We start from the raw sequence: 24,079 nt of genomic DNA on the forward strand, positions 1-24,079 counted from the left end.
GGGAGCTAAACGTACCACAGCCGACGGTTTGGAAAATCTTACGGAAAAGGCTAAAGCAGAAGCATTACCGTTTACAATTGCTACAAGCCCTGACACCCGATGACAAAGTTAAACGCTTTGAATTTTCGGCGCGGTTGCAACAGCGCATGGAAGAGGATGCGTTCAGTGCGAAACTTGTTTTCAGTGATGAAGCAACATTTTTTCTTAATAGTGAACAGACACAATTTGCGAATCTGGGCGGTAGAGAATCCTCACGCATTCGTGCAGCAAATTCGCAATTCACCAAAAGCTAACGTGTTTTGTGCAATGTCACGGTTTAAAGTTTTCGGCCCCTTTTTCTTCTGCGAAAAAAACGTTACAGGACCCGTGTATCTGTACATGCTGGAAAATTGGCTCATGCCACAACTGGAGACCGACAGCGCCGACTTCGTATTTCAACAGGATGGTGCTCCACCGCACTTCCATCATGATGTGCGGCATTTCTTAAACAGGATATTGGAAAAACGATGGATCGGTCGTGCTGGAGATCATGATCAGTAATTCATGTCATAGCCTCCACGCTCTCCCGACTTAACCCCATGCAATTTCTTTCTGTGGGGTTATGTGAAAGATTCAGTGTTTAAACCTCCTCTACCAAGAAACGTGCCAGAACTGCGAGCTCGCATCAACGATGCTTTCGAACTCATTGATGGGAACATGCTGCGCCGAGTGTGGGAGGAACTTGATTATCGGCTTGATGTCTGCCAAATCACTAAAGGGGCACATATCGAACATTTGTGAATGCCTAAAAAAACTTTTTGAGTTTTGTGAGCATTGTGAAAATATCTCAAATAATAAAGTTATTGTAGAGCTGTGAAATCGCTTCAATCATTTGTAATAACCCTGTATTAATCTCTCTGTATTTTGAATGTTAAGTAGCCCGTTTGTATTTGCGGCTACTGGATGGCACTCTTCGTGTAATGTTCACTAGCCCGCAATTGCTAACGCGGGCGCCTAAGTCTGATGCTATCTGCAGTTCGACATGTGTGAGCAGCCCATAGTGACTTGCCTTTCATGTGTACTATTTCAGAAACTTTTTGTGACTAAAGCTTTATCGCTTGATATTTATTTTATACGTGACTTGTAATTACAGTTTCTTTCTTGTACTGTTAATCAGTATTTTCACTTAAAAATTTTTTCCTATAGTTTTGTACTTATGTCGTAGGTGAGTTTGAGTGCTTTACTTCTGATGAAAGCTCTCATAGTAGTGTCGAAACCTAGGTCAAAAGACTTCTTTTTTGCGACCGAGGGCAGTTGTTGCTTTAATTGTACTCTGTAGCCGGCCGGAGTGGCCAAGTGGTTCTAGGCGCTACAGTCTGGAACCGCGCAACCGCTACGGTCGCAGGTTAGAATGCTGCCTCTGGCATGGATGTGTGTGATGTCCATAGGTTAGTTAGGTTTAAGGTAGTTCTAAGTTCTAGGGGACTGATGACCTCAGCAGTTAAGTCCCATAGTGCTCAGAGCCATTTGAACCATTTTTTGTACTCTGTAAACAGTCACTGACCACGCAGTCAAGTTCAAAACTTTATATTATTGTGTTAAAATGTTGTACATATGTGACACCTGAAGGTCGAGGACAGTTGTGTCCTCTCATACAGCGAGCTTGCAACGCCCAGTCGATTGCTGAGTCGCGGCGTGCGGCAAAGATAGCAACTACGATGCAGCTGCCCACTACGAACGTTTGCCGGCGACTGCTAAGAAGAAACACTTATTGTTAAAGAGAGAATTAGCGTGATCTGTTTATTCGCAGAACAAGGTCCTTGGCTTGTCCTTTTAGAACTTCAGCTGTATTCGAGTATTAGTCGAGTTGCGAGCCTCGAGAGAGATTATGTCAAGAATGTGGTGAGCTCGGTTCACACGTACGATACGTGAATAAGTCTGCAATGGGGACAGAACCCAAATGTATTCAAAGCAGTTGAAAGTCGTTTAGAAAGGATTATGTCGTTGAGTGTAGGCAAGGTCTTCTCAGGACAATTTATTATAGTCTTATGAGAGTTAGTTACACTGTCTGCCGTTGTTTTTCACCTACGTATTGCAGTGCTGTTAGAGCCTGTTCATTCAGTATATCTCCTACGAGTTAAAGTATCTAAAGGGTGGGCCAGTACACGTTTATCCTCGTTCTGGGTAAGGACAAAGATCTTCCTGCCATTTTTTTTCTTTTTTAAAGCCGTATTCAGTGTTACGGTGTTATGGTCACTGATTTCCTGTTCTACACTGACTGAGTCGGAAAGTTCGGGTCTACTTGTCACCAGCTGGTCTAAGATGTTATCTTCATGAATCGGTTCTCTGCTTAACTGCTCAAGGTAATTTTCGGATAAATCACTTAGGAAAATTTCACTCAATTCTCTATTCCTAGCAACCGTACTGATCACTTCAGTCTACCAGTCTACAGCTGGTCGGAATGCACAAAGGGCATGAATGGATGCAGGTGAACAGACATGATTTTTACGTACGTGTCACCAGTCAGGGTCGTATCTAAACGCGTCAGGGGTCGCATATTACTCCAAAACTCCACACCATTACAGAGCCTCCACCAGCTTAAACAGTCCTCTGCTGACACGCAGGGTCCATGGGTTCATGAGGTTGTCTCCATACCCGAACACGTCCATCAGCACGATGCAATTAGGGACGGTTTCTATCAACAGTCAAATGTTGGTGTTGACGGGCCCAGGCGAGGCGTATGCTTTGTGTCGTGCCTTCATCAAGGGTACACGAGTGAGCCTTCGGCTCCGAAAGCCCATGTCGATGTTGTTTCGTTGAATGGTTCGCACGTTGACACTTGTTGATGGCCCATCATTGAAATTTGCAGCAGTTTGCGGAAGGGTTGCATCTCTGCCACGTTGAACGTTTCTCTTCAGTCGTCGTTGCTCCCGTTCTTGCAGGATCTTTTTCCGGCCACCGTGATGTCGGAAATTTGATGTTTTACCGAATTTCTGATATTCACGTCACACTCGTGAAATGTTCGTACGGGAAAAATCTCTATTTCATCGCTACCTCGGAGATGCCGTGTCCCATCACTCGAGCGCCGACTGTAACGCCATGTTCCAACTCACTAATATCTTGATAACCTGCATTGTAGCAGAAGTAACGGATCTAACAACCGCGCCAGACACTTTTTGTCTTATATAGGCGATGCCGACAGCAGCGCCTTATTCCGCCCGTTTACATATCAGTGTATTTGAATACGCTTTCCTATACCAGTTTATTTGGCCTTTCAGTGTAAATGACCTTGTTGGTAAAGTGGGAAGTTCCATAACGCTTTTCACGAATGATTCAGTTCTATACAGAGAAATCCCGACACTAGAAAAGAAGACCTGCAGAGGGTCGACGCTTGATACAGGGAGTGGCAATTGAATCTCAGCAAAAAAAAATAAAAAAATGTTACGTATTGCGAATAGATTGACAGAAAGACCCTTAACTGCATGAGTATTCAAATGTAGAACAATCAATGGAAGCAGTAACTTCCATAAAATATCTAGGATTATGCGTACGGAGCAATTTGGATTAGAACGACCATATAACATCCGTTGGGAGTAAGACAGATGGCTGACTAAGATTCACTGCAAGAATCCTCTGGAAATACAGTCTATCAACGAATAAAGTTGTATACTAAATACTTCTTCGATCAACACTGGAACATTGCTCGTCAGTAAGGGATCCGTACGATACCACTGATAGAGCAAATATAGAAGATCCAAAGAAGAGCAACGCGTTTCGTTATAGGTTCATTTAGTAAGCACAAAAGCGTTAGAGATCATCAACCAGCTCCATTGGCAGACGCTGGAAGAGAGACGTTCTGCACCACCGTGTGGTTCTCTGTTAAAGTTCGGAGAGCGTACGTTCCTAGAGGAGTCAGCGAATACATTGCTCCATCCTACGTACGTCTCGTGAAAATACATATTCGAGCCCACACGAAGGCCTGCCGGTAATCATGTTTCCCTCGAACCATTCTCGACTGGGACAGGAAGGAAGGAGATTACAGTGGTACGTAAAGTACTCTCTGCCACACATCACAAGATGGCTTACGGAATATGTATGTAGATGTAGATGGCCAGAACGACTGTCTTGTGTGGTGAGGAGACGTTTACTCTAAAAACCATACACATTAGGATTAGTTCAAGCTTTTCTCTTGGTGATAAAAGGAAACTTTTGAGGTCAGCAGCACTCTGCGAGGATATAGGACACGACAGACTTTTTAATACGCTTAATGTACGGTAATGAAGCATCATTTCATGTTAGAGCTAATGTCACCATCATTGCGTCTGCATATGGGGTTTACAAAAGACACAAGAAACCACTGAGCTTGAAAGAGAATCACCTAATTAAAGTTTGTTTCAAGAGGATAAACTTCCAGGTTTGAGTCCATTTTACTTTCATTATTTACTGTGTGTGGCCGCATCATATATCATAAAACTATCAGCAATTCGAATAATATTGCAGTGAACCTTAATCGTCTTATTACACACAAGTTTCTTTTTTTCAAACTAACATATTTTATCCCATTTCCTGAAGTGAACCTACAGATATTGAACGTCAGCTAATACCCGTTGCTTAGTGATAGTCTCGTGTGTGACGCCATAGCTCGCTGACAAAGTTAAAGAAACACTGACAGTGTTTATACAGCTACCACTTTAATTTCTGAGACGTTGGTATTGCTGACTGACCGATTCCTAGTGTAGGACTTCATTGCGTTGGAAGGTGACATTTTAGGGATGGGTTAACACGATATATGTGTGGTCATGAAAATGGCACCTATTTCACGCACAGTGGATATGGCTCTGAGCACTATGGGACTTAACTGCTGAGGTCATCAGTCCCCTAGAACTAAGAACTACTTAGACCTAACTAACCTAAGGATATCACACACATCCATGCCCGAGCCAGGATTCGAACCTGCGACTGTAGCAGTCGCGCGGTTCCAGACTGTAGCGCCTAGAACCGTTGGGCCATTCCTGCCGGCGCAGTGGATATCAATGGGTGTTTCGTGTCCATCACTTTCATGACTTGCAGACGTGATTTTTTTCGCGACTGTAGAAGAACTGTAATGGTTTCATAATTCAACAGAATGGAGCTTCTCCACAATGGCACAACAGAGTACAGCAGTTTCTCAGTGACACATTGCGTGACTGCTTGCCATGGCACCTGGATCCGAGACACTGCCTGAAATTCTGGCCTCCAAGATCTCCAGACATCAGATTCTTTTGCATAGACGTAGTTACGAGCAGAAACGTGTTTTCCTACCACATCTTGTTTGTGACACAGATAAGCTTACAAACAGAAAAATAGCAGCAGTGACATACGTCGACAAAGAAATATTACATAAAATGTGTCTCGCTACTAACTGTGCGCCAGAACATGGACATATACGGAATTAGTACTGGCGTGGCAAATTTAAGTTATTTGGGTATTTTATAATTTTGTCTTGTTTTGTGGCATCTGACCATCAATAAATATATTTAATCAGGGCATTCTTTTTAAACACCCGGCATTAGTTTTCCATTAGAATAACTTCACTTTATTGACTGTCAGCCTGTCATATACACAGCCACGGGCTGATCAAATTATGGCAATACAGCGATAAATGCAAGGTTGAACACTAATGCAGAGGTTACCCAAGCCTTGAGGTTGCGCTGTTCTCTTTGGCCTCGAACGGTGCCTATGCGATATCCTCAGTAATGTTGTGTCAGCCGTGGTCAGTACAGTGTACTGTGTAGTGGTGAGTGCATTATGCCGGAGTTAAGTGCATTCTAACGTGGGCCAATTGCTGGTGTTCGTATGGTACCGTAGTGTTTGGTGATTCGAGAGGTACCGTATCGAAGATTTGTTTTCCAGACAGGGAAAGCGGCAAGACATGTTCCGGAAAGTCACAACGCGGGCAAAAGTCTGCGTTGAATGATGGTAACGAACGGCAATTGAAGCGGACAGTGGAAAAAAGAAACCGAGAAGATGGCAGCTGCAGAAGTCACTACAGAACTGAATGTCGCACTCGTGAGCCCTGTCAGAAGCAAGACAACACTATGGGAGCTCCACAAGGAGAGAATTTCAGGGCGAGATGGAGTTCGAAAATCACCAGTCAGTGAGGCAAATGCCTGTAACGGGAAAACTTGGTGCCGATATCATGAAACTTTGACTATGGAGTGAAGGAAGATACTCAGTTGGTCGGACGAGTCTTGTTGCTCATTGTTCCTGGCCGACTTTACGTTCGAAGAGTAGAATATGGACGGAGTTCAGCGATAATTTGGCAGCGGTGTCTTGGTATTCCATAAACACCGTCCTTACGCTGCAAGATCGCGTTAGTGCCAAGAACTGTGTGACCGTTTTCACTGCTTAGGTCTGCCCCATAACACGAAGTTTGTTCCCATAGAACCTACGCTATTGAGTGATGAACGAAAGTCATTTGGTCTGCGGGTCTTGCTGCACACTGTTTATGGCCGAATATATGTCCGAAGAGTAAAATATGGCGGGGATTCAGTGATGATATGGGCAGCCATATCGTGGTATTTCATGGCCGCCATGGTTACGCCATAGCGATTATGTGACCTATATTGATCATCCATGGTACAATGTTTGTGCCCCAATGGTGATGCTGCGATCCGAGACGATAGGGCGTCTGTTCACACAGCTCGCAGAAGATATTGCGTCATCGCTGTCCACCTCCATCATGCTTATCTGAACTCTCTACGCCGCGCGGTGTAGCCGCACAGTCTAAAAAACGCCTTGGTACGGTTCGCGCGGCTCACCCGGCCAGAGGTTCGAGTCCTCCCTCGGGCTTGTGTGTGTGTGTGTGTGTGTGTGTGTGTTGTCGTTAGCGTAAGTTAGTTTAAGTTAGACTAAGTAGCGTGTAAGCCTAGGGACCGATGACCTCAGCAGTTTGGTCCCATACGAAGTTACCACAAATTTCCAAAAATTATAACTTGCCACCATTCTGCAGCAATAATGGTATAAGATTCCGCTGCAAACCATACCGGACCTGTGTATGTCCATAGTGAGACGATTCAAAGCCGTTTTGAATGTCAACGAGTTTCCTATACCGTATTAGGGAGCTAATTTGTTGTGGTTTTGGTAATACCATATTTGTATCCTCGTGCAGCAACAAATAGAAGGAATTTGAAGGATTTTATTTCACTTTGAACTGAAAATTCTTGGCAGTGCATGGGAATAAGTCGCTCACGCTAGGCATTCTGCCTTAGGGCGGCACACTTAACTTCTCGTAATCATTTTTGTTAGACAGTATGTATCAGCATGAGGTCAGACATTTGATACCATTACCGATTTGGATTTATTACCAAGCCATTACTGTCTGAATGGAATACGTTATATAGTAACTCGCCAGACATGCCAAACGCTTCGCTTCTCTTATCTCAGAATTACGTCGTTGACTTGCACAAAATTTCGCCATTTTTCTGCGTTGACCAATAGTTAATTAGTACATTATCTTTACATGACATGATAGAAGGATCTCCGATGTTTATACACCTAAGCAATTGACGATGTGGAAACAAGTTTGGCATCTTAACTAAAAAAGCAAGAATTATAAACACATAAAACATAAAATAATAAGAACCAAAATCAACCAACAAAGGAAAATATAAAGTATTAGAAAAATCATAAACCCTAAATAACACTAATAATAACGCAAAGTGCTGTACAGCCCACGTCGGTAAAACTTGCCCAGTTATCATTGAAAGGTTCCTACAACGGCAACTGTCTCAATAAAATCGAAAACTCAGATCTCCATGACAGAGATTGGTGTTCGTGTCTATTTTAATACCATGTCGACGTTTTTATGGCATGCGCAAGTACAGAGAGAACTATCCATTTCTCTTAAAAAGAGTTTCATTTCTGGTACGTGTTCTGACCAACGTGTTGCTTAAAGACTATGGGTCCGTTGCAAGATTACTTGTTGCAAGGTCCAGTACCGCAGCACTTTGCTTTCAGCCTTTTTATCAATGTGAAACAGGCGGCAAAAAAGATTACTTGTGGGGGATAAATTGTTCTGCAACTTCACAGGGCTGCCAGGATGTTACAGATGTGGTTGGGTGCTACGTCGCAGGTTCGAATCCTGCCTCAGGCATGGATGTGTGTGATGTCCTTAGGTTAGTTATTTCTAAGTTCTAGGGGACTGATGACCTGAGATGGGCCCGCATCTCGTGGTCGTGCGGTAGCGTTGCTTCCCACGCCCGGGTTCCCGGGTTCGATTCCCGGCGGGGTCAGGGATTTTCTCTGCCTCGTGATGGCTGGGTGTTGTGTGCTGTCCTTAGGTTAGTTAGGTTTAAGTAGTTCTAAGTTCTAGGGGACTGATGACCATAGATGTTAAGTCCCATAGTGCTCAGAGCCATTTGAACCATTTTTTTTGACCTGAGATGTTAAGTCCCATAATGCTCAGAGCCATTGTAGTGTAACGAGGTAAGTTTTTTTTTTTTTTTATAGCCGATTTTCGTTTGATATATGACCATGTGCAGACTTCGTCACCTACGTCAGTTACAACCCACTTCAAAATGATTTATATTCTTTTTAAATTGTCATAGAATGGTTCTTGAACGAAACTGTAAAACATCAGTTGAATCGTATGCAAAGAATTACATCACTTGAGCCAATTTGTCTTTCGTAAACTTTTTCGATTTAAATTTCGTTTGTTTCTCCTCAGAAATTATATTGACACACGTTATCTTGATTTAATCGATATCAGAATCACACATTGAATAAACCTTTGAGATTCAAAGTTTCGATGAACGCTGTCAGAATTCAATAATCTTGTCAAATATATTATTAATCCGTTCCCATAATTCTTCATAAATAAATCCTCAGAACACGTGTTTCAACTTTAGTAGCATTCACTATTTTATTTGTTTACTACACATACAGATGTGAACTTGACCGTTGACAAACTAGGACTGACTTTTCAATAAGATTAAGCTCTATATGACGTCATTGTTGTCCAAAAAGAGTACAAAAAATTCATTTTTAATTTTTAGAAGCACGACGCAACAACTCGGTTCCAGTATCTTCTGTTGCTCCTTGGCTGTCGACCCGCGACGTATAGCGGCCAGCAATTTCCTCTCTGGTCGCGGCAACGAAGATGCTGTCTCCGTTCGTTGCGCCGCCCTCTCCGTACATGAAACATAAAAAATACAAAACTTTTAGATAATTCACAGCTATTACAAATATTAAGAAAAATACATAAACAAAACTAAATTAAACTTATAGTCACCTGCAAACTAGGCTGACAGTGGTGGATGGGTGACGCTTAATTTCGTCCCACTACATACCCCACCCACAAGCTCAGTTTGTCAGGTTTTAACCGAAAATAAAACTTTTCAATATACAATATTTAACTGTTAATACATTTTCCTCACATTTTACGTAATCTAGAGTCCTTGCTCTTAGATAGATTTAATCCTTTTAATACGATATTGTTGTGACTATTTGTCATTTACTCTTAATTATGCTATTATGGGAATTCATAACCGAATATATGGAGATTACTCCTCTTCATTTAATAGTTGCTAATAAATACTAATTTAGTACGTTCTTTAACGTTGTTACATTAGGACAGAGCGTTCAAATTGTGATACATTAGTTTCAGTTTTATTCACTTACTAGAGTTATTCTTTCCAAAATGTATATTACTAATAAGTTTCTCACAATAACAGTACTATTTACTTTACGTCATTCTTTTCCCTAATGTCTTATTTATGCCTGAGGTCAAGAAGAAATCAAGCAAAACTTTCTTTAGAATCTCGGCACGGCTTTCTTTACTTTCGGACACCTTGTTGGGTAATTGCAATTTATTTAGGAGAAACAAGCGAGAGAGCCCCGTTTGGTGTGTTCTATATTAACACTATTACAAACCTTTATTAAAGGCACTCTGCTATGTTCTCGTGAGCTATATAGCTCTGGACGCCCATGGTCCCTAAAGTTATTAACCATCCCCTTTGGTTCCTACTATCCGAGTAAATATAAAATATACAAAATTCCTTCTGACCTAATAACAAAATTTCTTCCATGTAAATCCCCTTTTAGTTATCTTTCTCCTTTTGAAGTACCGGTAGATTATTGTAGATCACTTGTTTAAACTTTCTGTTATTTCTTTAAAATAACACGTAACTATCACGAAAAACTTCACATGAATAAACTATGAACGCTCTTCCCTATGTAACATATACTAAATATTAACTTATTTAGGAATGAAGGGTTTCATTTGATCAACACTATATAATCCTTTAATTACACCTGATGAAGGTTCCATAAGAAGTAACGCTTTGGGATGTACAATCTTATGTACAACATATGGACCTTCAAAGATAAAGAAGAATTTTCTACATTCCTTACCGATCTTCGAACTTTTAGGATGAGATCGTACTAACACAAGATCTCCCATCGGAAATGAGGGTTCTATAGCATGTTGATTATAACTTTTAATTCTCCGTTCAGCATTTTTGACAATCTGTTCGCGAATTTTTTCGTTTGGATAGACAATTCGTAGAGTAACATTTTTCTTTCCTTTATATAATACGGTAACCTACCAATTAGGACTCGTATTAGGTGAATTGGTTCTTCAATTAATTTAACACGGTTTAAATGCCATTCGAAATAATTCCTATAACCTCCCCAGCGTTTAAAATATGGAGGAGGGTCTAACAACTCTAAAGTTAAGTGTTGTTGTTTTCCTCTTGACCAATAATTCTGTTTAAACTGCTTAACAAAATCATCCCGGTCCGTAAATTCAGTTCTATGCAGTACTGCCCATTCCGCAGCTTCTGCTTCTAAATGTCCTATTACAAATTGAATCCGTTTTTCATTACTCCATTTGGGAGATAATGAAGTTTCAAAAGCTTTTATAAAGATTATAGGGTGAAGTTCACCTCCTGGTTTGAATACAGGAAATCGACTTGCTACATTTGAATTTGTCGTTATGTCATCCAAACATTCTGCGAGAGACATAGTTGGATTTTGTTTAGATTGCAGAGACGGAGTTGCATCGGATTGGCTTGCCGTGATTTCTTTATTCGTATTGTTGTCGTCCGAGCTAGCAAACTCGATGCGACTGTTGTCTCTGATTACGTTATTACTTCTACTACTTGAAATGTTTTCATTATTATCTAATTTCGATAACCGTTTAGTAATTTCCTGTATTCGCATTTCTGTATTGGATACGCGATTAGCTAATATCGATTCTTCACTGTGTTCACGATGTGAACGCTCTGTACCTTCGTCAATGTTATTATCTCTGGCAGTCTCAAGGTTACTGCATATTTCAGTAATTAAAAATTTCATGTTTTCTATTTCGGTATGATCTTTTTCTACTCGATGAGTTAATACCTCTAATTCTACATTATCTATTGAAGAAATCTCTACAGGTTTGGTACAAACCTCTTTAATAGATTCTAATAATTCTCTACGAACAGTTTCTGTTTGCATAGAAATTTCATCTCGTAACTTATCGTTATTTTTCTCTATTTCATTTACAACTAAGACATTGACATTATCTAGTCTCTTGGTTAAGTCAGTAATATAATTTCGAATGTGAGCTTTTTCCTCACGCGATTCCTGGATATGTTCTTCTAACCTTTTACAATTATCAACAATCTTATTACTAAGTCCTACTAGTTTTTCCTGCATTTCAACTTTAGAAGCTTCTATTTTATCACTTAATTCTCGACTGGTTTCATGAAGATGTTCCTGTAACCTGTCTGTCGATTTTGTTAGCTCCCCTTTAAGTTCCTCTTTTAATCTAGCCGTAGATTCGTCGTTAGACTGTTTTAATCTAGTAATAGATTCTTCGTTAGACTGTTTTAATCTAGTAATAGATTCTTCGTTAGACTGTTTTAATTCCTGTTTTAGTTTCTCTTTTAATCTAGCAGCAGATTCTTCGTTAGCCTGTTTTAATTCAGCTAGAAAATCCCCGTTAGATTGTTTTAATTTAGCGATCGCCCTAAAAAGGGATCTCATGCTCCTAACGGACATAGAGTGCTCTTCGTCTGACATTTCACTTCCCGAAATTATTGTAAGATATTAACTAGTTACACACGCAGACTTGTAATCAACAATCCTGTAAAAGCACACTCCCTATGTACAACACTACACTTCCAACTTGAAACAAACTCACCGGACACTAATTTTGTAATTTGTAGTTCTCGATGATCAGTGTGCTGCTATGGGCTGCAGATGTAACAGCCGTCGATGCAGCCGCTGAGATGCTGCGACCCCGCTTCCGCAACCGGCAGGACTCTGAGTCGAACACCGGAGACGTCACTGGCTGCAACCACACCCGGCACCGCCGTAGACAGGCGAAGAAGCCCTCAGCAACACCTCTAATACCAGCCGGAGGAACGCCCCGCAGCTGACGTACTGGGCCTATTAGTTTAGGGAGAAAAAAGGTTGTCGGGGTTTGCAGCGTTCAGCTGCTGCCGAACAGATGCGCCTTCTCGTGGAACAACTGCGTGACCGTACTGCTTGGCTGCGCTCCGTCAGATGCCCACACCCGCGAAGTCGCCGCTGGCTGGTGAAGGCTCCACGAAGACTCGCGTTGACTTCCGAAGAACTCTTGATGTTTTGTTTCGTACCTGTGTGCCTTAGTTGCACACAAGTCCTGTTTCTAAGGTCGCCACGGTGTAGTGTAACGACGTAAGTTTTTTTTTTATAACCGATTTTCGTTTGATATATGACCATGTGCAGACTTCGTCACCTACGTCAGTTACAACCCACTTCAAAATGATTTATATTCTTTTTAAATTGTCATAGAATGGTTCTTGAACGAAACTGTAAAACATCAGTTGAATCGTATGCAAAGAATTACATCACTTGAGCCAATTTGTCTTTCGTAAACTTTTTCGATTTAAATTTCGTTTGTTTCTCCTCAGAAATTATATTGACACACGTTATCTTGATTTAATCGATATCAGAATCACACATTGAATAAACCTTTGAGATTCAAAGTTTCGATGAACGCTGTCAGAATTCAATAATCTCGTCAAATATATTATTAATCCGTTCCCATAATTCTTCATAAATAAATCCTCAGAACACGTGTTTCAACTTTAGTAGCATTCACTATTTTATTTGTTTACTACACATACAGATGTGAACTTGACCGTTGACAAACTAGGACTGACTTTTCAATAAGATTAAGCTCTATATGACGTCATTGTTGTCCAAAAAGAGTACAAAAAATTCATTTTTAATTTTTAGAAGCACGACGCAACAACTCGGTTCCAGTATCTTCTGTTGCTCCTTGGCTGTCGACCCGCGACGTATAGCGGCCAGCAATTTCCTCTCTGGTCGCAGCAACGAAGATGCTGTCTCCGTTCGTTGCGCCGCCCTCTCCGTACATGAAACATAAAAAATACAAAACTTTTAGATAATTCACAGCTATTACAAATATTAAGAAAAATACATAAACAAAACTAAATTAAACTTATAGTCACCTGCAAACTGGGCTGACAGTGGTGGATGGGTGACGCTTAATTTCGTCCCACTATACCATCTGAACCATTTGTGGTTTGGTACTTAATAGTACAGTAGGGAGCACGGGTCGTCTTAGTCCATTCAGAGCATTTATCCGGTGTGCACTTTTGGTTAAAAACAGTAAATTAATTCAGTTGCTATAAGATTTAACTTCTGTATATTTTTAACGTGACTTAATCGTCAATTCTTTAATGGATAAAATTGATTACCATTGGGCTTAAATAATCAGCATCAGTATGTTTTTATATCCAGTTTTAGTCGAATACAATATGAAATACTAGTCAGATGAGCTGGAACGTCGTGCTAATCAGCTACACTTAAGTACTGAATATCAGTCACACGTGCTCACATAATCAGTATGAGTCAGATGATTTTGTATATTCCATCTGCGTCAGATTATAAATTCTTACAGATTTCACTATTCATCGTACTCAAATCAAGTGTTGATGGTTTGGTGATAAGTCTAAATCAATAATGATACTCCTCGTGAGACCTGAGGAAGAAATATAGAATAAAAAAACATAAGTCACATGTCGAACCGTATTGATGTACCAAAACGTCTTCTGCCCCACAATGTAAGCGCCATTTGCTGAACGTAACAAGTTAAGGTTCATCTAAACGTGAAGTAATTCAAGTAATTACTTCGTATTCTACGAAATAATATCAGTATGAACAACTAATTCAATATTGTTTGGTGTACTGCAGCCGTATATTTCTGTGAAGACTCTGGATGGATATCAGTTGTTTCCAACAGAAATTTATTTCGCCAAGAGTACATCAAAGATGATCCGGAGCAGCAGACTCAACATTGTTTTCCCGAGCTGCTTGCACCCCCTCTGCCTGTCGCCGCGGGAAAATCCGTTCATTCCAAACTCCGCCGGATAAAAGCCCTCCTCTTGAAAAAGTGTTGAACATCGACCACCATCCCAAAGGAAAGACTCTCATTAAAGTAGATTGGAAATCCCATTACGAGCCTCCTTGGCTCGCCGCCGGCTGACACATTGCACCGATGGGAATGCACCCATCGCCACGAGGAGGAGAGGAACGAAAAAAAAGGGGAAGAGCGAAGGAGGAACCGCGAACGAGCCACTGGAATCAATAGCTCTCTGGATACACGTCGCTGCCGGAATGCGAATAGGCCTCTGAACCTGAGGTACACGCGAATTTTCAACTGAGGCTCGGCTATAAATCCGTTTCCACAGTTTAAAAAAGAGCACACTGAAAGCAGTAGGTTGAAGTTATCAAGCCAACAGTGCCAAAATCTCCGTTATTCATCGGACGATTGCTTTCCTCTTACGTGTGAACGGTGGCAAATATTCCGTTATAAAATGCCTTTCGGATAATAGATTCTGCCACTCTGCTCGACAGTATTGAGTCGCATGAAATGGTTTGGGCATTAGTCTTCGGTCTTGCTTGATGCCGTCTGCCTGTACCAACATCTTCTTCTCGTAATGTGACGTTGCAGACTTTTCCCGTCCCTTCGATTATCATCTCTAGGCGAGTGGCCGGACATCAGTTCCCTGAAACACGGCAACGCAGTTCTCAAAAAGCTTGAAATAATAATCTTGAGTAGTTAGATTTCCGAGTACTATAGCGAACAAAATATTTCCATTTTACCAACGTAGACGCTGGTAGCTTAGTAGGTGGAATGGTAGAAAAAGTAAGAGGTGTCCAGACAACAAATAGTTAAAGAAAATCAAACAGTTTTAAAAGGATCAAGTATGTAAACATACTGGCCATATCCAGAATGTAAATGTTGAACAAATCATACCCATCGATGTATTGCTTAAATAAAAAAGTACATACGTTGGTCTGTTGTGTAGGCAAGGGTCAGCTGATAGCCTAACCTTAACACATAATGAGGGGAAATGTTCTGGCCTTGTAGTGAAAAATCTTATAAATACCCTTAAATTACGAGACAGTCTGTGGGGTATCATGGCAGAAAATATACCTCAGAGACAACACACAACAATTTAGTACCAGAATATAAATGAATTGCACATTGTTCTTGGGACTGAGAGCTGGCTAAAGCCCGAAGTAAAACGCTCAGAGATATTTAGCGACTCTAGGAATGTTTATCGGACTGATTAGACGCCGTAGGAGGGGGATTGTTCGGTGCAGTCGAGAAAAATGTTGTCCCTACCGAGGTTGAAATTGAGTGTGATAGTGAAGTTATCTACTCGAGCATGACAGATCTAGGTGAAACCAAGTAGATTGTTGAATTCTTTTACCGACCACCCGACTGCATTGTAATGGTTCTAGAGTCATTCAAAGTAAGTCTAAGGTCATTTGCCCATAAATATACAGATCACAAATAGTAGTTGGTGGTGACTTTAATCTACGTGTACAAACTGGGACGTGTGTGAATTCATAGGAGGAGGCCGCATATAGGACGCTAGTGAGTTCTAGTTTGAGTACTGCATCGAAGCAATTCAGAGGCGAGCTGCTAGAGTTGTTGTTACCGGTAGGTTCGATCATCATGCAAGAGATACGGAGCTCAAGAGGGAATCCCTGGAGGGAAAGAGAACACAACTGAGAAAGTTTAGAGAACCGGCATTTGAAGCTGACTGCAGAACGAGCCTACTGCTGCCTACACACATTTCGTGTAGGGACCGAGAAGATAAGATACGAGAAATGGGGGCTCATTCTGAGGCATACAGACGTTCGATTTTTCCCTCGCTCTATCTGCAAGTGGAACAGCAAAGGAAACGATTAGTTGTGGTACAAGTTACCCTTCGCCACGTACTGTACGGTGGCTTGGGGAGTTTATATGTAGATGTAGATGTACAAACAGCTCTGGTGGAATGAAAATCACGAAGTAGAGGAGGACCCGCCTGAGATTGACATATGACGGCGATCTAATAAGGATCCAAGAACTACATGAGTATGAAAACAGCAAAAAACCGGAATCAATAGGACCAGACGGCATAAGTGAAGTGCTACTTAAATGCGAGGGATTATTTTCAAAACTTAGAGTTTTCCATTTATACAGTACGTGTTGAGAAAGGCGCCAAATTCCAAAACTATGGACGGCTGCAGATATCATATCAGTCTCTAAGAAAGATAAATGAAATGAATGCAATGATTATGGTTGTATAAAATTAGTGGACACAATGTATAACATTTAGGTCAAGGTCATAAATCAACGTTTAAAAATTATTGCTCAAATCTGGTATTCGAAGAACAAAATGGTTTCACAACGGCGAGGCCCTGCATTGATAATATTTTCACACACAAACAAATTGTAGAAAAAGAAAGAGATTTCAATATGGGAACACACTTTGAATTCATAAACTTACAGAAAGGCTTCGAACATGTACAGGATAAATCTTGTGGAACGTATTACGCAGGCATACATATCCTCGACAAATAATAAAAGTGGTAGAAAGCTTATATAGCGATACAGATATAAGAATAAAGACTAACTATGCTTTGTCAGGCGATATACCAATAAATCAAGTGGTTAGACAAGGGCATAGCTTATGGCCCAAGCTTTTTAATATATACATTTGAAACGTCCTCTTTTGAACAATTATACACAGGACTGTTCTTAACCTGACACACAATATTTTTTAGCGCAACGCAATCTGACTTTCAACACACAATGTTTTGTTAGCGCAACGCCATCTGACTTTCAAAATTCTCTACAAGAGAATGGCCCTGACTAACATTAAACTATACGTCTCACAAATCACTTACCTCACAAAAATCTTCGCTGCTCAAGCTACTGCAATACAGCGAGCGCCACTACTGCCAGCTAAATAAAAAATTCAAACTATGGAAGGCACTAACTACTGATAGGGATAGTTAGCAAATGAAAGATATTAATAGAGAACAAACAATGTATTTACCTTGATATCATGACAAATTACAAAACTCCGCCATCTCTCTCCCCACATCCACCACTGCTGGCGGCTCACCTCCAACTGCGCAACGTTACGCGCTGTTCACAGCCAGCTGCCTAACACTACAATGGTTGAGTATTACAACAATGCAAAGCAGCCACAGACTGCACACGACACAGCCGGTGTTTTTCATACTGAGGTGGCGTTACCAATAAAAAAACCTAAACAGCCTACTTACATAGCCCCCATGCTCCCCACAAAAAATTTTACAAATTTTGTTGGGCAGTGGCAACACATATTTGTTAAAATTTTTCATAATCGTAATTACAATAACAAAGAAATCAAATGCACACACTTATTGATACAATGTTGGTCAAAAGCTAAAATTTTTTTCTCACAGTCCATAAAGACAGTCCTGATCATTCATCACATTGCAGTGTTTTTCTCAAAGTCTGAGCAGTAAAAGAAAATGCACACGTAAGCAGTGGATTTCCATGCAGTCTTGAAGAAGTAGTGTTGCCCTTCCAACGGAAAGACAGTGCTGACTCTTGACATGCTGACAGGTAATGGGCCACAACAGAGCAAACCCACAGCGGAGTCAGTCGAAGTTTTGAAGAGTATTGGTGGGTAGGTCATCACAGAGCAGACCCACTGTAGTCCTGGTAGAGATTACGGTATTGGTGGGCCACCAGAGGTGCAGACCCACTGCAGTCCTTGTAGAGATAATGGTATTGATGGATCATCAAAGATGCAGACCCACTGTAGTCCTTGTAGAGATAATGGTACTGGTGGGTCATCAAAGATGCAGACCCACTGTAGTCCTTGTAGAGATGGCCAGCAGCCATCTGTTGTGACTGTGCAGGTGCACAATCACCATTGAAGAGTCTTGCGGATAATATAGCAAGTCCATAACCACCACTTGTGCACTCACAAAGTTTTTGGAATTGTCCTCAGAACCAGCAATGCTGTTATCCAGTCCCTTGCTGAATTATTAACACACGTGCAAACACTAACAGTCCCTACTTCTCACATATTGTCCATATACTATGACCAATAGAAACGTGTGCAGTGAAATGTAACTTACGAGTTACTTAATTTGATGACCTGGTGTCAATTACAATTTTATAACATAAGAACACAATAACAAAGGTACAAAACACATCATTCAAGAACATAACAATACAAATAACAGTTGCGGTAATAGGGGCTTTACAAAAGAATAGAAATAAACATATACATCAGTGTTACAGGAATTATGACATAATTTCATACATAAAAGATCAGAATAACTTTTGAAACATCAACTTCACACCTAAGCATTAACACAGAACACATAAATGTCTAAACATCTTTACAAAGTAAATAACATATTATCAATGCAAATTTTATTTGAGGATCACAGTATTCCTCATCATAGTGAATGTAGCTTAGTATTAGAAGAAGAAAAAATTCTATGAAACTACACAAAGACAGGAAGAAAACAAATACACAAGGGTACACAAACACATAGTGGGATAACACAATGGAAAGGACAGGGTTCGTTTTCAGTGTAACTTTTGATACTGCAGTATTTTGTGAACAAAACCTTTTTTGTTCTTGGAGATCTCTCTTCGTTCATCATTATTCCCAAATGGTCCTATCTGTACCTCTTTTCTGTATTCTAACCATATTTCTTTCAAAATAATTATTTCTCATTGTACAATACTCATTTTGGCCCTATCTGTTTCTTGTGGCTTCTCAATGCATTTCTTCCAATTCATCATAGTTAGTTTCTTATATAGTCTACCCCCTCTTAAGCTAACTTAAATCTACTGAGCTCAGATGCTAAACTAAGGGACGAGGCAATGCAGCAGCACATAACAAATTAACACAAACAGCAATGACAAAAAAAACGCAGATTTGCGAAGCAAGCAGCATTAAGAAATTAGCAAAGCAATTGTAATATTACAACTAATCTAAGGCAATGTGCAACAAATAATAACAAGAAATCATTAGTAAAACTGGCTTAACAGAATAATACAAAGTCAAATTCAATAACACTATGCCTGGCAAACAGCAGCAACTGATACCTAAACATGACATAGCTCAAGCAGAAAAAATAGTACACTAAAGATAACAATGCAGATAAGGGAAATGTATAATCACATCTTAATGTCTAAGTAATTAAAGTGGTGCACCACAAAAACTAATTCTACAAAAAAATTACTAAGTACTAGAAAAGAAAATTATGTATGCAGTTCCTGTGATTAGTCCCTTCTTATTGTTCTTTCCTTTCCAAGTGCTCCTTTTTTTTTTAAGAATGTGGATTACAAAATTATTATTTAATAGATCTGTAGACAGAAAATATTTAAATTAGTACATCTATAAAATTTTATTTTAACCAGTGCTGCAGTGCAGCTAGAAACTAGATATTAAATGAAATAAGCAACTATGTACAAAGCAAAGCATAAAAATATCATTCAGTAGTCATGAGGTATTTCATAAGTTAGTAGAAAAATCTCTCAACTAGAGAGACAGTAGTCATAATCAGGTGTATAGACATAAAAATATTTCTCGTCATTTCATTAGGCATCCAGTGTAATCATATGTTTTCAAGTTCGACCGTGTCGTTTTTACGATGCTTTCTACAAAGGAATGTCAGAAGCGAGGTTAATAGCTTCCCCCTTTTTTTTTTTCTAGCTGTGCCGCTGGAAGGCTAATGGCTTTTTTTTTTCGGGCGGCTGTCGCCCAGGTGGGTGCCCGCGACGCATTACGTGCAGGTGGTCACTGAACTTTCTTACCGAAATATTTACGACAGCAGTTTCCGCTACGACAGTCTCACATAAAAATATTTCACAGGTCAAGAATTAGCGTTGCAAATCTGTAGAAACAAAATCTTATTGATATAACAGTGTCCAAAAAAATTTTCGTTGGCATTGTGATACATTCACGCATTTACACACATTTCACAACTCTTAAAGTACGATTCTTGGTTTCCAACAACCTTTATCACAAATCAGAGTCCCTAAATCACTATTCATTACTCCTTACCTTATTACACATATACAAATTCGTCGACGCTTCTTCAATATTTCCTGTTAATAAATACGTAGCATAATCACATAACTCATATAGCATCAGCTTCTTGACCATAAACATACCTCAGCAGCATAATACACATCGTCGTCGTAAAAATAACATCATAACACCTCAGTCAAATCTCAAAATCGTCGTAGCTTCCTCCAATAATTTCAAAACCTAGAAAATTTCTCTGCTCATTTCAGTAGTGTCATCTACCTCAAACGTACTTTAAAATCATGCTCCCTTACCAAATATATCATTCAAAGCTCTCATAGTATCACAATGGGTCCAAAAAAATATGAACAGTTCACAAAGTATAGACAAAATACAATTTCGTAAGTGTGAAGGTATCCAACTGTGTAATTACGTAAACATCTGTCACTGATGTAGTAAAAAGAATGTTTGTTTCTCTGTCAAATAATCAGATAGCTGTGTAATTTATGTGTTAGAGAAATATGGTACCGATGTGTAAAGTTGTATAAGCAAATAACATATTAGCTAGGGCTCCTTGTGCGTGCCAAACACATGGTACACAAAGTAAGCGTGTACCCCCCTGAGGATAAATGTAATTATACCCTCAGGTGTTACAAATTACATCAATGGAATGAAATGTATCTCGGAAAACTATCTTTGTAATTCAAAAATATTTAAAAATAAATGTTTTAAGTACAAAATTAATCACTCAAATACGTGTCCTGTAGCGCTAAATGTGCGTCTTGTTGCAACATAATCTCTGTGGCAGTGTCGTAGTTATCGTCTTCCGAAAGCTAAGTTCTGCAGAAGTCAATGTACTTACCTCATGATAAACAAAAGTGAAATGCTTTGCGTATAGATATCTTAGTTATTACGCTTATTGCCTTGATGAGGAAAGTACTGTACTGTAACGTATTGTTGTGCTACGAAAAAGGCTGTCTCATTGTTGCTATACCACAAAAGTTACTACTAAAACATGTTTTAATTTCTTGAATAATGCCGAAAAACTGTGCAGATATAAAACAGATACACCGCAAAAGCAACATTGTAAATTGTCACTCATTAGTAACGTCGTGATAAAATCCTGTAGCTGTCACATAAACTAACCACTGTGTCATCTATTATCTCTCAGAAAGCACTTTAAATCCAGAACGTATTTTCAAATAAACCAAAATGTTGCATTAAAATCTCAAGTTAAAAAAGCACATTATCTCTCAATAAACGGTGTTACATGTGAAATGTGGTGTAAACCTTTACTCTTCCTAGTACGCAGAGTTTCAACTTGAACGTAATTATCATGCGGTATACGTCGGTAAAGAATGCTAAATCTTTTCTCAAGGTTAGCGTCTGTGTTATTTTTCTCGGAGCCAGCGGGCGCACGCGGCTGCCTGCTGTGCGAGTCATTGTCTGTTTCTTTGCTGGCGCGCGTCGTTATTCGGATTAGGAGACCGAACTTCTACAAATTCGCCTTGCCGAGAGGGCCCAGCTCTGTTAGAATCCCGCCAGTTCTGATGCAATTCAGGTCTGTCGTTACGATCATATCGTCTGTCGTCATGTCGGTAGATGCCATGGTTTCTTTCTTGTCGGTCACGAGGTGGAGAATTTCTCCCTGAATCGTAACTGCGCGCTGGACCGTTACATCTAAAGTTATTCTGTCTCCCGTGATAATAATAGTTCTGGTTGCCAAATTGTCTGTTTCTATGATTGTCTCTGTCATATTCATTACCGCGGAGAGGTGATCTTTCCCTGTAATTATTACTCTGCCAGTGGTTGTCATATGGGTGGTGTCTGTTTTGGTCACGATTTGCTTTGTAAGAATAGCCTTGTCGTGTCCAGTTATTGTTTCTGTCGTCACAGAATTGTGACGTATGTGACCTGTAGTGATTGTTTTCCTGTTTTCGCATTCCGCTATTGTGAGTGTCAATTTCTAATTCTTGTAAGAGTCCCTGAAATGCTTCAATGTCATCTTTGCAACGTCCTGCCAAAATAATATGTCGCAAATGTTCAGGCAGTTTGATTAAGCAAATTCGGATGAGTTCTGAGGGGCTGTATGGGTTTGACAGGTACTGATTCTTGTGCAACATGTCTTCAAAATATTTCACAAGACTGGAGAATTCAGATTGTTCGAAATGTTTCATCATTATGATGCCATGTTTTACTCGGTCTTGTGTGGCTTGAGACCAATATGCTGAGAGGAAGGCATGGTAAAATTCTCCTTCACTATGACAATCGTGAATGACCGAACGCATTCTTACAGCTGGTTCATTCTCCAAGTAGCCACACATAAATTCTAATCTGTGCTCTAATGACCAGTTAGGGGGAAAACAATGAGAGAATTGATGGAGCCACGCTTGTGGATGAATGTCGTTGGCAGAATTTTTAAACGTTTTGAATTTACGTGTAGTAATGAACAGCTTATAGTCAAAGTCATCATGTCGGCGAGTCGCATATCGGTCATTGTTACGTCGTGTCGGCGGTTCCATCTCAAAATTCGGTGTGCCTTGCCAATTTCTTTCATAATTTCCGAAGTGTCCTGTGTTATTATTTTGTGGTTGTTCCGTATTTCTATGTCCCTCTTCCAGTACTGGAGCGCGAGTGTCCTCTGAAATACGTAATTCTTGTATTACCTGTGTCAGCTGAACTTGTACTTCACGGATTTCTCTTTTGTGTTGCGTATTAATTTGATTTTGATTTTGTTTGAATTTTCTAATTTGTTCATACTCTTCTGTGTCAGTGAAGGCTACAGGTCTTGTGTCATTCAGATCATCATCTACCTTTGTAGATAAGTTAGTGACGTGATCCGAAAGTTCGCCTACTTTCTCCGATAGTGAACACATTTCCTCCGTGTGTTTTTCTGAACCAAGTTTCAGAGTGTCCATTTGTGTTGAAATCAAATCTACTGTGTCCTTCAAGTTTTCCTGAGTTTTTGCAAGTTGCATAACCGAATCGGTAGATGCAACTGAGTCAAATTTAGCTTGCAAGGTCTCATGATTTTCATTAACAGTAGTTTGCAGTTCTTTTATGGCTGCTTCGTGATTCTGTAGTGCATTTTCATGACGCGAAAAAATAGGTTGGAAATGCTCACAAATTTGTGTTTTTACGTCATTACAGACTTTTTGACATTTCGATTCAATGTGATGTAACTCAGTAGTTAAATCCTCACGTGTTTGTTCAAGAGTTTGCTCCAATGAGTCTAACTTTTGAAGATTTTGTTCCATTGCGTCTAACTGTTGCTGTGTTTGACTCTGATTTTGTTCCATTTGTTTCTGATTTTGCTCAATTGTGTCTAATTTTTGAAGCTTTTGCTGTGTTTGTCCCATTTGTTGTATTAATTGTAATAACAATGCATTGGTGTCTGAAACATGTTCCTCAGTGGTTTTCGGCAGTGAATTTGCACCGGCAACATTCACATTTTGACAAGCAGAAAATGTGTCTTGACTTATTTGAGAAAACGGTGAGGATCCAAAACCTGAATCTACAGTATTTGCGAGATCGTGTCCTGTCATTTCGGATTCCTGAGGCGAGCTGTTGCCGACCGACCGATCGATAATGCTTCCCTGCTCACTGATTGTTTCACTGTCTACGCCATTGTTTGCAGCCCGCTCCATTTCCCTATGCACAGCTACCAAATTATTACTTTGAACATCTGTTAATTCATTACACAGTGGTGCTGGCAAGCTACGCTCGTCGTCACT

Source organism: Schistocerca nitens, chromosome 2, assembly GCF_023898315.1.
Source record: "Schistocerca nitens isolate TAMUIC-IGC-003100 chromosome 2, iqSchNite1.1, whole genome shotgun sequence".
NCBI classification, from domain to species: Eukaryota; Metazoa; Arthropoda; class Insecta; order Orthoptera; family Acrididae; genus Schistocerca; species Schistocerca nitens.